At 34.5% G+C, this 15,261-nt stretch overlaps 1 long non-coding RNA gene across 1 annotated transcript; it reads right to left on the bottom strand.

The window, feature by feature from the left end:
* Positions 1 to 3,848: 3,848 nt before the first annotated feature.
* On the bottom strand, positions 3,849 to 10,227 carry LOC144290188 (uncharacterized). Its single transcript, XR_013357988.1, has 3 exons — positions 10,022 to 10,227; positions 8,636 to 8,697; positions 3,849 to 4,051 (listed from the first exon to the last, which is right to left on the bottom strand). It is a non-coding gene; the product is annotated as an uncharacterized LOC144290188 (long non-coding RNA).
* Positions 10,228 to 15,261: the final 5,034 nt, after the last annotated feature.

The raw sequence follows: 15,261 nt of genomic DNA, 5'->3' as shown, positions 1-15,261 counted from the left end.
ATTTACATATGTATAGACACAATAAATGTATATATTTGTAATGTATAGAATATGTATACAATGTATATAATATATATATTTCATATATTTGAAGTAAGGGAACAATAACAATAGAATTCTGAATGCCATGTCTGTGGGGGAAGGCAGGTGAGGGATGGGAGACAGTGTGTGATGTAGGTTTTGTCAAGCTCATAGCTTTTTGGGGGATGATGGTGAATTTCTGAGGGATTTTATACTATTACAAATAAGTACATGCTTGAGCTACTAATTAGAATGTTGTCACAAACCAAGAATTATGATTCCTGCAATTATGTATATCTACAAGTCAAAGGGAGAAAAAGATAAGGCAAAATTTTTAAAGAATATACTTTTCAAAGATTCATTAATAAAAAAGACTAGAAGATAATAAACACAAATAATGGTTGGGTTACTGTGGAACTGCATGATCTTTTTTGTTTCTTTTTCAAATTTTCTAATACATATTCTTTTAATGAGAATGACTGTTTGTAACTCATTTAAAAACAGTATGCAGACCCATGGGTCTATATGCCAATGAACTTTTGCAAACACAAGAAGACAAATGAAATAATGTAAAAGTGACCAGCATTTCAGCAGGCTGTTGACCAGTTCCCATAGCTGGAGGACTTAAAGGAGTTACTATTGACCTTGCATTGATAACTAATTAAAGAATCAACCAAGACAAAATAAATGTGACTATTTGCAAGAGCACATGCCAGACCCAACTTGTAATGAAAAGTTGTATTACCTATTAGAAAAATCTCCATTTGGCATTGACCCAGAGAGTGCAACTGTTGGGTTTCAAACATGAAAGTAATATGACCGATACACTCTCCTTTTCAGTTATTTCTGCAGAGGTTGTATATTCAGGAATTTTAGATTAACATACATAACATGGACTTTGAGTCCATTAGTCGAATGTTAATGTGCAGAAAACCAGTAGGAATAGGGGATGATTCATAATACAAACAAATTGATTGGACACTTTGACAATGAAGTTCATACAGCATGACATCGTTGCTGGTTAGATGTTAATGCACTAGGAGGCTCATTCAGCATCAGAAAAATATTATGCCAAATTATGCTTTTATAAAGAGTCAGCTATAAACCTTTGATTTACAAATATTTTAGACCATTTTTCACCTTACTTTTAGCTTTCAAGATATAAGTCACATTATCTTTTAAAAAATATAATGATAATTTTCATTATTCTGAAGAATACTAGATGAATTAGATGAGTTGCATACTTTGCAGATTATGTCATATATATTTTCCTCAAATTTAGTGTTTTCTTTCTAGTACACCATCTGTAACACATATAAATCAGTAGATTGCACAGTGTGTTTAATCCAGTTTTATTTGCTGAGTAATTAAAAGAAAAAAACATCTTGGGCAAGAAGTAGCTTCCAGAAAACAGTCTGTTCAGGGAATTTAAAGAATAGTTTCCCTTTCTCTCCTCTTTTATGCTGTTTCTAACGGTAAAATAAAGACAAAAGTTGGAAATTAGTTTATGAAGTAATTATTTATAATTTCTTATCAATCATATTTTACAATCATAAGTGTTTGAATTTTCTTTTCCTGCTATTTAAAGTCTATGGCTTTTGGGACGCCTGGGTGGCTCAGCAGTTGAGCGCCTGCCTTGGCCCAGGGTGTGATTTTGGAGTCCCAGCATCCAGTCCCACATTGGGCTCCCTGCATGGAGCCTGCTTCTCCCTCTGCCTGTGTCTCTGCCTCTCTCTCTCTCTCTCTCTCTCTGTCTATTCTCATAAATAAATAAATAAATAAATAAATAAATAAATAAATAAATAAATTTTATTTATTTATTCATGAGAGACACAGAGAGAGAGGCAGAGACACAGGCAGAGAGAGAAGCAGGCTCCATGCAGGGAGCCTGACGTGCGACTCGATCCCGGGTCTCCAGGATCAGGCCCTGGGCTGAAGGCAAAGCTAAACCGCTGGGCCACCCGGGCTGCCCTAAATAAACAAAATCTTAAAAAAAAAAAAAAAAAAAAAAAGTCTATGGCTTTCAAAGACAGGTGTAGACGGCTACGTGATAAAATAAAATGAATCTTCAGATTTGAAAGAAAAATAGCGGAGTTTGAATTCTCACACCGCCCCCTTAAAAAAGTCATGTAAAACCTCTGAATGTTATTTTCCTAATATGTGAAAAGATGAAAGCAGCCCATAGCTTAGAAGATTCCTTGAAAAATAAATGAGAGCTTCTATACAAATGAGCAAAACTCATTGTTTTTGATAATTGCTTTAGAATGAAGTATTAGGCTGTAACAAGAGCACACGGAAATCTTAGTAAACGGTTTTGTAAGGGATTAAGAACAGTCTCTTTCAAGACAGGCACCCAGTGTGAGACAATGTCAATACTACCATGTTTTCCTGTGGATGAGCATGGTGGCGCTCACTCTCTCCAGTTCAACTGAAGTCTGCGGGCTCCAATGTAAGCACCTATATAGATGTGCTGTGGAGATTCTGGACATGAGGTGTCACCCTGTCAGAAGGTTAGAGACCAAATGTGGCACAAGTGAGCTCTTATAATATAAACATAGCATCTGGTCAATACTGCTAGCAATGCTATGAGTTATGGTATTTTGATATCTGTATTTGTTGCATTTAAAAATTATTATCTAAATTACTCATGTTTATGCAGAAAAATAGATGCAAAAAATAAAAGCAAGCAGAAAAAATTACCCATAATCCTACCACCATAACTGCAATTAGGTATATTCCGCTATTAGCATAGAATCACTAGTGACATTTTAAGCATTATTTTTATATGTTATTTTCAAAATGCATGGATAAAATATATGTATCTTTATTTATTTTTTTAATATATGTATCTTTAAAGTAGGATCACAGTAGGACATATTTTTTTGATAACTACCTTTACCATTTAGCAACGTATCATCAACATGCTACATATTGATCCATATAGATTGACACCATCATTTGTAAGGATTGAGTAGAACTCCATTTTAAGGATGTATGAGGTAATAACCTATAGCTGTTCATTTAAATTATTTTCAGCTTTTCTATATTATAAATAATATTTTGACATGTATTTTTACATTCTATCTTTATGAATCTTATTATTGAAAAAATTATTGGAAGTGGAATTTCTGAATTAAATACATTACTTCCAATTATACTGTAGGAAGTTTCTACAAACTTTTACTCCTGGCAAAAATCTGTGAGAGCCCATCTCTTTTCAGTACACCATACTGGGCATTTTCCTTCTTTAACTCTTTGACAGCCTACTAATTTATGAGAAGAGAGAGGATATCTAGTCTTTTCTTCATGGTTATGATTACTAGTAACATGAAATATTTTTCATCACATATTATTATTTGTATTTCTGATTTTTTGGAACCTTGCCTGTTATATGTTCTTTTTATTACCAATTTGTAATATTTCCACATCTTAGACATTAACCCCTTTTTGTCACACATGGTTTTATTTTTCTTGTCTGCCATTTGCTTTTTCACTTGGATTGTGGGACTTTTCCCCATACAGACATCTTAAAGTATTTATCTTTCTATTTTTGCCTTGAGCCTTCACTGAAACGGCTTTCTTCACCTATACATATGCACTTCTATTTTCTTCTAGTAGTTTTAAATTTTATTATGTATTTGTATTCAATCCACTAGGAGAATTAATTTTATTTTAAGATGTGGGTTAGGGCTTTAAATTTATTCTTGCCAAGTGGTTAACTGGTTGCCACAATTATTTATTTATTTATCTATCTATCTGTCTATCTATCTATCTATCTATCTATCTATCTATCTATCAAACTGTACATATTTTTCTCACCAGTTTTAAATGTTGCCTTTATCCAAAGTTTCACTTTCCACAGTTTGTGACCCATGGTCAACTGCAATCCAGAAGTAGATGACCCTCCTTCTGACCCATCGTCAGAAAGTCAATAGTAGCCTCATGTCATGTCCCAATGCCTATGTCATTCATCTTGCTTCATCTCATCACAAAGGCATTCTAACATCTCACACCATCACAAGAAGGGTGACTACTTGTACAATAAGATATTTTGGGAGAGAGAGAGACCATATTCATATCACTTTTATTATAGCATATAACAATTATTGTTATAATTGTTCTACTTTATTATTAGTTATTGTTGTTAATCTCTAACTGTACCTAATTTCTAAATTAAACTTTATCATGGGTACATATGTATAGGAAAAAACAACATACATTAAATTGCATATACAGTATACCTAGAGATGTTACATATGGGGCTACACAGAGCATATATAAGATTCAGTAGGATTACGGGATCCCTGGGTGGCGCAGCGGTTTAGCGCCTGCCTTTGGCCCAGGGCGCGATCCTGGAGACCCGGGATCGAATCCCACGTCGGGCTCCCGGTGCATGGAGCCTGCTTCTCCCTCTGCCTGTGTCTCTGCCTCTCTCTCTCTCTCTCTGTGACTATCATAAATAAATAAAAATTAAAAAAAAAAAAAGATTCAGTAGGATTACCCATAATCCTACCACCATTAGCACTTTAGCTATATTTCCACTCTTAGCTATAGGACCCACTATTTGCACATGACCACTAACAGCATTTAGCTACTATACTGGATAGTGCAGAACTAGAAAACTCCCTGTCATAAGCCTTAAACAATAATTAAAGCTTTTCTAGTGGTGCAGCTGGCCCAAGTAGAATTACAGATAGATATAAAAAGATGGCATATAGCAAAATACAAAGAAAGAACTGGGAGTTAAGAAATGTCAAGAAAGAGGAGCCTGCAAAAAAGACTAGGAAAGTGACTTAAAAAGCAGGACTAAAGGGGAGAACATCTGAGATTTGGAAGACAAAAAAAAGGAGGGGGTTTGAGGAGAAGGACTATTGTTTGTAAGAGAATTTTGCTAACTTATCAAGTTGTGTCTTCAAGGAAAAGTTGGATAACACTAAAAATACTGGCACTAAAGAAGTAATGATTAATAGTTATTTTTAAATTGAGTATTTAACAAATTCAGAGAGTCTAAGAAGATACTATTTTATAATTTTCATGAATTTCAAATATATAGGTTTTACCTATAGTTACATGTAAGGAAAAAGCTTCCTATTTCATTTTGTAATAGAATATAGTCATACTTTACTCCTCGATTTTTCTACATTCCATGTCTAATATAGTATAAAATCTTGTAGTTTACAACTTTGAAATCTCTCCATACCAGTCACCATCTCCTGCCATCCTGGTACAAGCCACCATCACCTACTGCTTGTGATGATACAACAGCCTCTGGAACTGGGGTTCAGGATTTCATCCAACCTGCTAGTCCATATTTCCCTGAGTTGCTGTGCTCCTTTTATAAAATAAGTCAGTTCCTATCACTCCTCTGCTGAAAACCCTTGGGTGGCTTCCCTTCTCTCTCAGAGTAAAAGAAGAGTATTTAAAACTTTCCTGCAACTCTCCATGATCTGACCATCTGCTATCTCATGGATGGCATCTCCTACAGTAATTTTTCCCTTACCCCATTCAGCCATCCTATCAATCCTTGAACTTAGCAAGTCAGTTTTGAACCTCTGGGCTCCCTCCTTCACTTCATTCAAATTTCTGCTCAAATATCACTGTGCCGAGAAAACCTTTCCTGGCCTGTTAAAGGAACAACCTCTTTCTCCTTGTTCTATATGTCCTTGTCTTATTTTTCTCTATAGCACTTCTTACCATCTATCTATTGTATTATATGGTATTGCATTGTTTTGTATTCTACGGTATCCTATTTATTCTCTAGTCTCTCTTCTCACTAGAATGTCAGTTCCATGAGGGCCTGAGCTTTCTTTGGTTCTCTGCTGGATCCTGAGGGCCAAGAACAGTACTATCACTTAGTAAATATCTGCTTGGATGAATGAACATATATCCAGATATTTTAAGAATCACCATAAGCCTTCTAAATCATTTCTGGCATTAAAAGTAATGGTTCCAATTTTGAAATATTTCAGAAAAGGTTTCTTCTCCCCAAGAGAAGATTCAGTTTCATGCTTTGAAAGATTAAATGAAAGGGAATTTGAGTTATGATGACAGAATTTTGGAATATCATAATTTCAAGAGATTTTTTACTGATACAACTTTATTGTGATAATTGAGAATAAAAATATTTCTTGAAAGGTCATATGGCATAAAAATGAAAAGTTTAACACTTTGAAGACTTTACAGCAAGATAATCTGGTCTTGGGAGATCTACATCCCAGCTGCCTAACTCTGGGTACCCCGCTATGCTTCAGTTTTCTCATCTGTAAAACAAGGTCAATATTGTACCTACTTTACAAAACTGTCATGAGAATTAAATGATTTAGATTATGTAAAGGGCTTATAATATATGCTTCAAACATAGTGTCTCACAAGAATTTGCTATTATTATTTATTTGCTTATAGTATTATCAATTCACAAGTAAGTGGTTGCTCTTAGCTGACAGACATTTTTTGCATTTTTTGTTTGTTTGTTTATTTTTCTCTGTAATGATCCCATGAAAAAATCTCTTTCATGGGAGAAATCTAGCCAGTGTTAATTGTGTAGGTACAAAAACTAGATAAGAGAGTTAAGGCAATTTCTAGTCATTTGCATAAGCTCTCCTTTTTCCCCACTTGTGGGATTCAAACAAACTTTTCAGGGCCCTTACATTTTGCAAATGAATTTCTGTCCTATTTGCAGGGTAAAATCAAAGGGGAAATAAGGTAGATTCATCAAGGGATTCTCTAATAGAATGAAACTCTACAGGCAAGTTTTCTTGTGCCTAGGAAAGTTTATTTAGAAGAGTAAGGAGCTTCAACACTGAGTGGGGAAAGTCTAAAATCACAAACCTAGGTTTTAAAAAATTGTCTCTGAAAAAGTCAGGTCCTCAAATATTTGTCCTCCTCAGAGAAATCTGACTTAAACAATTCAGCCATACTTGTACTTCTAGAATCTACCTCCAATGATCATTTTTTTTAGCCTTCCAAAATACCTAGAAATTTTATATATTACATTTGGTAAATCTACTGGAATGATGATATTAACAGTCATAATTGATATTGAGCCACAGTTTTTAATTTTGCATCTCCTGTGTTTATATGTATTTATCATCTGATTTAACTATAATCCTTATAAAATTAGGTCTTTCATTTCCTTAGTAATTCCCCGAAGAGGTAAGAACAGTGCTCAGGAAACAATATTATTGGTAGAGATCTAACAATCAAACAGAATTTTTAAGGACATCATGTCCTCTACTTCATGTATTATATTATTGCTTTTGAAAAATATAATGTTATTTAAAAGTAACTTTTAACAAGGAAAAGATTATTGTTGCATATGTAAAACATTTGGCATGATTTTTTGAACAACAGTGAACACAACAAAAAGTTGATTTCTTTTCTGCCATGACCCGAGGCATATTTATTAGCTGTTCACTGCCTAAATGTCTCAGCCTAAAACCCAGAACAATCAAGACTTGATGTTCAACTTAACTAAGCAAAATATTCACTTTAAGGATTGAAAATACAGAAGAAGAATTATATGAAATTATTTTCTTCCAACTCTGCCTCAGGGTTTATAATCCTGCAGGGACAAGTCACACCGGTGGAAAATGGCATCTAATGAAATGCTGAAACAACAGCACTCATAGAGCCAAGAGATCAGAGAAGGAAGTCATCACTTTGTGATCTTCTTAGTCAGGGAGAAAGTTGGGTTTCAGCTAATACACCTCTAAAAGATATGTAGAATTTGGAGAAGGAGATGGGAGTAAAGGTGGTTATGGTTCCAGCTTTGGAAACTTCATTTTTTTTTTTTTTATCTTTGGCCAGGACACATTTACAGATGATCTATTGAATTGAAAAAATATCTTGTCTGTCTTTGTAATCTTTATATCTCCTTAATCTACTCAAAGGTGACTTTATAAAGTGAACTTTATAAAGTTCAAAAGATCAGTCTGAAATAAATATCTTGTGAAACTGTATAAAATTGTTCCTGTTTTTTTTTTCTTTTTTTAAATACTGAAGGATTTGTTTTGCAGAGAGAGAGGCATTAAGCAGGGGGAGAAGAAAAATATATCCCCAACATTTATCATAATAGAATCTAGTATCTTTTATTTTGTCACTTAAACTCTGGGGAAATACACTACAAACTCCATTTTTAGCTGCCCAAGTCCTTCTTTTTTGCAGAAAAATTAGCATTAAAAATATTTTTAGTTAAATTCACCATATCAATGTAAGCTATAACTAAAAACTAATGAAATAAAAAGCAACTGATCATTTTTCTAATTTGCAAAATGTTTAATTGTGATTTTTCTGATAAAGAAACTAACCACTGCCACAGCTACTACAACAAAATTATTTACAGAATATAATAATGGGGGGAGGACAATAGATTAAAGCAGATGAAGAAAGAGAATAGGTAATACTTTTAAAGTCCCAGCTTTATTTTATTCTAATTTTATTCTATTTATTCTAATTTTATTATGTCACCCTATAAAAATCCTGCATCTTAATTTTAAAATAAAGGTATTGATCCAAGATATTTTGAGGGGTTTCAGGGAAAAGAATGAGGGAGATACAGGGATTGGGAGAAATTTATAGCTGGAGCTGATACTGAGGGAAAATTTAGAGTACATACCTAGCATGTTTTGTGCTTCCTTTCTTCCAGAGAGGAAATGACACTTTAGATTCCCTAGGATGCTGGAACCACATGCAAAAAAGGATGGGCAAATTTGTCATTCAGAATTTATGAAGGATATTTTTTCTTCTCACTGACTAAAAAGAACAAATCAAACACTAGGTTTCCAATTCTGAAAATTAGTAGACTCTGGAGAGCCAATTAAACATTATTCCCCTATCTCGACTCTGTTTTAACATCCTTCTTTATTGCACACTGTTTCTTTCGCTCACAAGGCAGGTAGATGGTGTTATCAGGCTAATTTGGGGACAGTTATCATTATAATGTAATTTTTTGCAATTATGTGGTAGACCAGGTGGCAAGACAGCATGGCTTTGCATTGCCAAGGTGCAAAACAAATTCAGTGTTCAATCAACCTGAGAGAGAAAGGACAATTCTCATTTGCATAAACATGTAGCCACGGAAACGAGATGCACAGAGGTATAAGGGGAAAGAGACCTATTTTACATGATGTGCATAGAATATTTGACAGTTTAGATTGGAGGCGTCATTGATGTGGGTTGGAATGGTACGGTTGGTTGCCATGGATATGGTTTTCCCTACTGGCAGTGCAGAGATTGGCAGGGATGGATGCTGGAAAAAAAAAAAAAAGCCCAAACCACTGCAACACTCTGGCAGCCTCATTCTTTTCTTTTGTTGAAAAGCTATGTATCCTTTCTGCACTAATGACAGCTCATCAAGTATGCAGTGTAATCTAGAAACACTGATATTTCTGTAATAAATCATTCATGTATAATATATATGTATTTATACATTCTATGCACATATATATGTGGCTATCTACATGTATATATTTGGAATAACATGTATGCAGATTAATAAAAGATTAGATACAGGAGGAAAATATTTACCTCTTTGCTACTCTTTTCTACTTAGCATCAATTTAGGAAATCTTTAGATATGAGGATTTATTAAATAAAGTAAACAATGTATAAATACACTGAATTATCATGTAACTTAGGAAACGAGAATTGCAGTTTGTTTTTGTGGATAAGGCAAACAATGAAAGGAAGGAGGAGTGGCTCATCACAACGGCCTAGTCTCTGATTATTTGACTTCTATAGTCACCACATTGCTGTAATATAACGACATAAATGATATTTGTCCATGAAAAACAAGGTAGTTTCTATTTTCTTTATAGGTTCTAACACAATATTTAGCATAGTATAAACCCAAGTAAGCTGTTTTTCAGAACAGTTAGGCACTTACTTTCTATTTCTAAAAGCCCACCCATCTTGTTTCCATACTGTTAGTCCAAAACCTTGCTTTTATTAAAAAGGATCATGGGAATGCCTTTTGTCTTTAAGAATTTATTCACTAGCGTACCATGTGGTGGGTCTGAAGGAGCAAAGTCTCTTATCCTGCAGGGTAAGAACTTTTGTCTCCATGAATGCAGCTTTGCACTCGGCCATACTCCTGAGATCTGAATGCTGGTAGACAAGCTCTTGTGGAATTCTGGGTTCCCTCAATCTTCCCCTCAGACAGAAGTGTTGAGTGATGCAGCATCTTCTAAACTGTCTATTCAAACATTGGAAACTGGAGAAAGGGTTATAAATAGGATTTATTGTACAATCAAAATATCAGGATCACTTTTGAAACATGACCACATTGTTTGCCTTTAATAGTTGACTTACTAATATAATAATTTATCCATACAGCTAAAGCTTGATGGATGGTTACCAGTGAAGATATGTATTTGGATTAAGATTTAAGAGACTGTGTAGGGACGCCTGGGTGGCTCAGCAGTTGGGTGGCTGCCTTTGGCTCAGGTCGTGATCCCGGGAACTGGGATTGGGTCCCGCATCAGGCTCCTGCGAAGAGCCTGCTTCTCCCTCTGCCTGTGTCTCTGTCTCTGTCTCTCTCTCTCTGTGTGTCTTTCATGAATAAATAAATCTTAAAAAAAAAAAACTGTGTAACTGAAAGAGTGATTAAAATGTTTTTCTCTTACCTTATAAGTAAGGTCTTTTAAATGGGCCAATGAAGAAAGTCTACATTGATATTATGTATTTTTTTTTTAAATAAAGCCTACTAGTGGATCAATTCCTGTATGAAACCTACTCCACCCCAGCCATGCTTGTTCTCAGGTTTCCCTAGAAACCACTCAACAATTGCTGGTATCCTTTCTATGATAAACTAGTCAGTTACCCCTTTCTCAAGGTGAAAATCATATTGCATTTAGTTTCATTATCCTTATTTCTTAGTTGATTTTTTACCTGTGCTTCTTAGAGTGATTTATTCCCTAAATCCATTTGTTTCCAGTGCTTAATAAATATCTGTTGCCCAAAACATGAAAATTAGTAATTGCTTTAATCCCTGCATTTGATTGTTCTCTAAGTTTTAAAGAAATGAAATAGGACCTCGAAATTCTACCCAGATAACAAGTTTATCATATAAGAATGAGATTCAAATGATTAAAAAGGGAATGAGTACACATTTTAATACAGTAAATTAACATAATGCACAGGATCAGCTTGGCTACATACCATTTCATCACATGTAAACATTCCTGTCCGGGCACTCCTCTCACCTATACTTTATTGTCTTATGTATTTTGCTTTATTTTCTCTAATACCCTGTGTTCTTTTCTATTTTTCTTTCCCACTCCTATGCTTCTCGTCTGTGCACTACTCCTCCATTTGTATTGGTATAAAAGATAACTATATTGAAGAAAAGTCAAGTGATGCTGGGGCATGTTCACCACTGCCCACATATTTTGGAAAGACTTGCAAGATCTTAGCATGGTTCTTTATTTATGTAAAATATTTAGATGCTACAGCACTGAGCCCCTCACACATCTTTGGAGAGGTGAGTGAGTGAGCTGGTATGTATCATGCACTGAAATAAAAGTTTTTAAAACTTTGTTTCTATTTCAAAGACACAGAATTGCTTGCTCATCATTAAAAATCAATTTTTAGTCTTACAGGAATAAAGAAATATGAATGTGGTTATTTTATGAGCGAAGACCTGATTATCTCATGCTGTGCGTGTGATTCCTCAATGGTCAGAAGGGGAGTTCTAGAGAGGTCTACTTTTCTTGGGCAAGTGTACACTTGCCTCAATCTCACTCATAAACCAGGAAACAGTCACATGCACTGGGCCTTAAATGTGTTCATTTCAAACCAGGCAGGAGGCCTGACACACATACTAAATTTTCAATATTAGCATCTCCAAATCTTTATCATTGTATATGTAGATTGATTCATTTTCAGACTCTGGTTAACTGGTTCACTGTCACATCATTTTAGGGATTTTGTTGAACACTTTATTTTCTGGATTTTATGTTGTTAAGGCATACAACTTTACTTAGTTTTAGTCCCTTCCATAAGAGAAAAATGTAAGTTTTAACATTTTGCATCGTGGGTTCACTTTTTTCCCCTGACAAAAACATTTTTCTTGTTTCTCAGATCATTCAAAATATAGGCAGTATTTCTTCCATGAAAGAAAAAAAAAGCAGCAAACTGATTATTTGTTGTGATTAAGCTTAATAAAACAAAATTCACTTCCTAGACTTGTCATTTGGTGATTAAAAGGGGAGGGTTTCTTTTTCTTGTGTTACTTTCCTCATTTGTAAAGTGACACTCTCTGATCTTCATAAGCACATCTGACACAGTAAAACAAGTAAATCATGATTTCCAAATTCTCTGGGATGAGAAGCAGTGACTGATTTCCCTTACGTTTTGACTGCAGCTTCAGGTGGGACATGTGCTCAGTTGGCCATGACAGAACTAGTTTCTGACACAGGTGATGAGAGGACAGGTTGGCGGCCAGATGTGATGACATAAATTGCTGACTTGGACTAAATGTTAATCAATATAAAGCTTTGACAGCTAATGATGTATTATGATCAGTCTTCAGAATAATTGATTCACTGCTGATGTCTTACAAGTTCTTGTAGAAAGTATTACCTATACTGATACCTGCTTTATATCTCATCTTCTTCATCTTTAAATGAAATTAAAGATCCTTTTATCATCTATCTAAATCCATCCGCTTCCTTGGGATAGCATGAGGATTGGTATAATAAAGTGGAAAAATTATATTTGTTATGTGAAAGATACTAAATTCCTGATGTAAAGCATGCGTCTCATTATGATGACATTTCTTTCATTCTGATAAAGTTATAGATATTAAATTTTCACTCGCAAATTTGTCTATCTGCCACCTGCACTTAACATGACCCCACAACCCTGACATCAATTTTATTTTCCTCTTAGACTTCTTCAAAAGAGTTAATAAGAAAAAAAAAACTTTTAGGTCTCAGAATTACTGGATAGTGTTTCTTCATCTGGAAAAGAAAAAGCACTTTCATTCAGGGCTAACCTTAAATTTTTATTTTTCTGGTCTTCAAAATGCCACATGTCATTTTCTCACTGTACCACTATTTTGTGTCACCCATGATGACATCAAACCATGTGCCAATATGAACTTACCCTCATCCAGTCAGCTCAATAGGATGATGCCCTTCACCATTCAAATTAAATCTGAACCCTGTGTCACTGCTCCTAAGCTGCTATTCATCAATTTTTTCATGTTGTCATGTAGCCATGCTGTGGCTTTTTCTAATGTCCTTATCTCTATCATTAATTTTACCTTCTGATGTAGTAGTACTGAATGATATGATTTACAACTTAATAAAATGAGTTTTTAAAACATTAGATAAACTAGTAAATCAATTTTTATAAGAGTCAGCAGTCTAGGGTTTTGAAGGTAGACTTAATTTACCTCCTTTCCCTGATTTCATCTCAGGTGAACTGAATGGCATAAAACAATACAGTAAACAATGCAGTCATGCATAATACATAGCAGTTGAATTCAATTTTAGTGGTTCTCCTAATGGTGTCCAGATGAGAAGAGGGTGGGAGTGGAAGTGTTGATAGGTGTTCTGAAGCATCTCCTTGACTTTGAAATCTTACTTTCTTACTTTTTTAACCTTTATCCCTGAGAATAAAATTTATCTCTGTGGACATAATCCTTAAGGGGAGGGTAATTGTTTTTCACTGCTTGAAATGCCAACTTTAAAAAAAAAAATGTACTCAGGTGAAGGATAAATAAAACTAACACAATGGAGAATATTGATAAATAATTTGGTATGGTTTTCTGCCTTTAGGCAGGTAATTAGCCAAACCACCCAAGACAGATACTTAAAACGAAGATATTTATCTTCTAAGTGCAGAAAGAACAATTTGTTCTCACTATTAGCCTAGATACCAATTTAAAAGACTAAGGCAATTCCAAATGTAATCCAAACATATGTCTGCTAAAGTAACCTGAATTCTATAACTGGGTGATAGTAAATTCCAGGGTAACAAATATAATCTAGTCTATTATAAAACAACATACTTTTGAATAGGTATGGGCACAAGTGATTGTTATTCACTCACTCATGAAATTCAGTACAAGCTCTCCATATCATCCCAAAGACCTGTGCGAGTATCTACTTCCAAAATAAAAAGGAACTGACTGAGACAATTTTTCAGTGGCCTGAAATGGTGAGAGTAAGAATTTATCTAATCTCCTCATTACTCACCACCACACCACCACACATCCCCACCCCGGGGAATAGAGTGCTAAGTGGAATTCCCAAGCTTTAAAAAGTACTTTTCTTTGCTTAATTTTGAATTGTTCACGTAAAAAGGGTTAAATTCAAGAAGGAACTCGTAACGTGAATGAAAATGGAGAAAGCAGCATACAGACTTTAGAGTAAACAAGGGTATGTTACCCTTATTCTTTTAGCAACAAACAATGGCAGCAGTACTTCTAAGAATGATGTGTTACAAGACTAAATACAGGCAGCATTGTAAATAACCCTAAAGGACATTGACCTCACTTTCCTGCAGTGCCATATATATGAATACAGGTTTGTGTAGCTTTTAGACTTATAATTTCAATATTACCTTGCAGTGTCAAATTTTAAGAATTGTTGGGTCCCATTAAGGACCTCATTGGTGAGCACTGGGAGTTATGCTATATGTTGGCAAATTGAACACCAATAAAAAAAAAAAAGGACCTCATTGGTGATGAAAAATAACAAAACATTCAAATTGATGTTGCATCTGCACTGGAATTTTCCTGGCATGTCTGCTTCCTACAACTGAAGGAAATATATCTGGCATATATAACACAGGTGGAATCTGTTTTAAAGATTTAAATCTGGAAAAAAGATCCAGATCCTGCTATTACTTTGAAATTCATATGCAAGAAGCATTTATATTTATCAGCTCAGAAAGACAAAGGCTTATTGGATGTAGGATCAAAGTTTACAAAATTAAAAGTAAGTTCTTTTTAAAGTAAATAGATTCTCATCAAATCTTGAAATGCTGGAACAACTAACAACTATGGGAATTTGAAAACTTTAAATTTTAGCACAGGTCAGTATATCAGTAATTATTTTATTACTGACATACCCAACACGGTGCTAAATTTTGTGGTAGGTATGAAAGTATAAGGCATGAATCATATTGCCAAAGTAGTTACAATCTAGTTGGGAGGTAGAACAATAATGGGAACTACAAGAGTTTATGCACTTATGCTAAATTTCACAATACAGACCACAAATGTACTGCTTT

Source organism: Canis aureus, chromosome 2 (assembly GCF_053574225.1).
Source record: "Canis aureus isolate CA01 chromosome 2, VMU_Caureus_v.1.0, whole genome shotgun sequence".
Classification (NCBI taxonomy): Eukaryota; Metazoa; Chordata; class Mammalia; order Carnivora; family Canidae; genus Canis; species Canis aureus.
The sequence above is the reverse complement of the archived record's forward strand: the minus strand, read 5'-3'. Positions and strand labels throughout refer to the sequence as shown.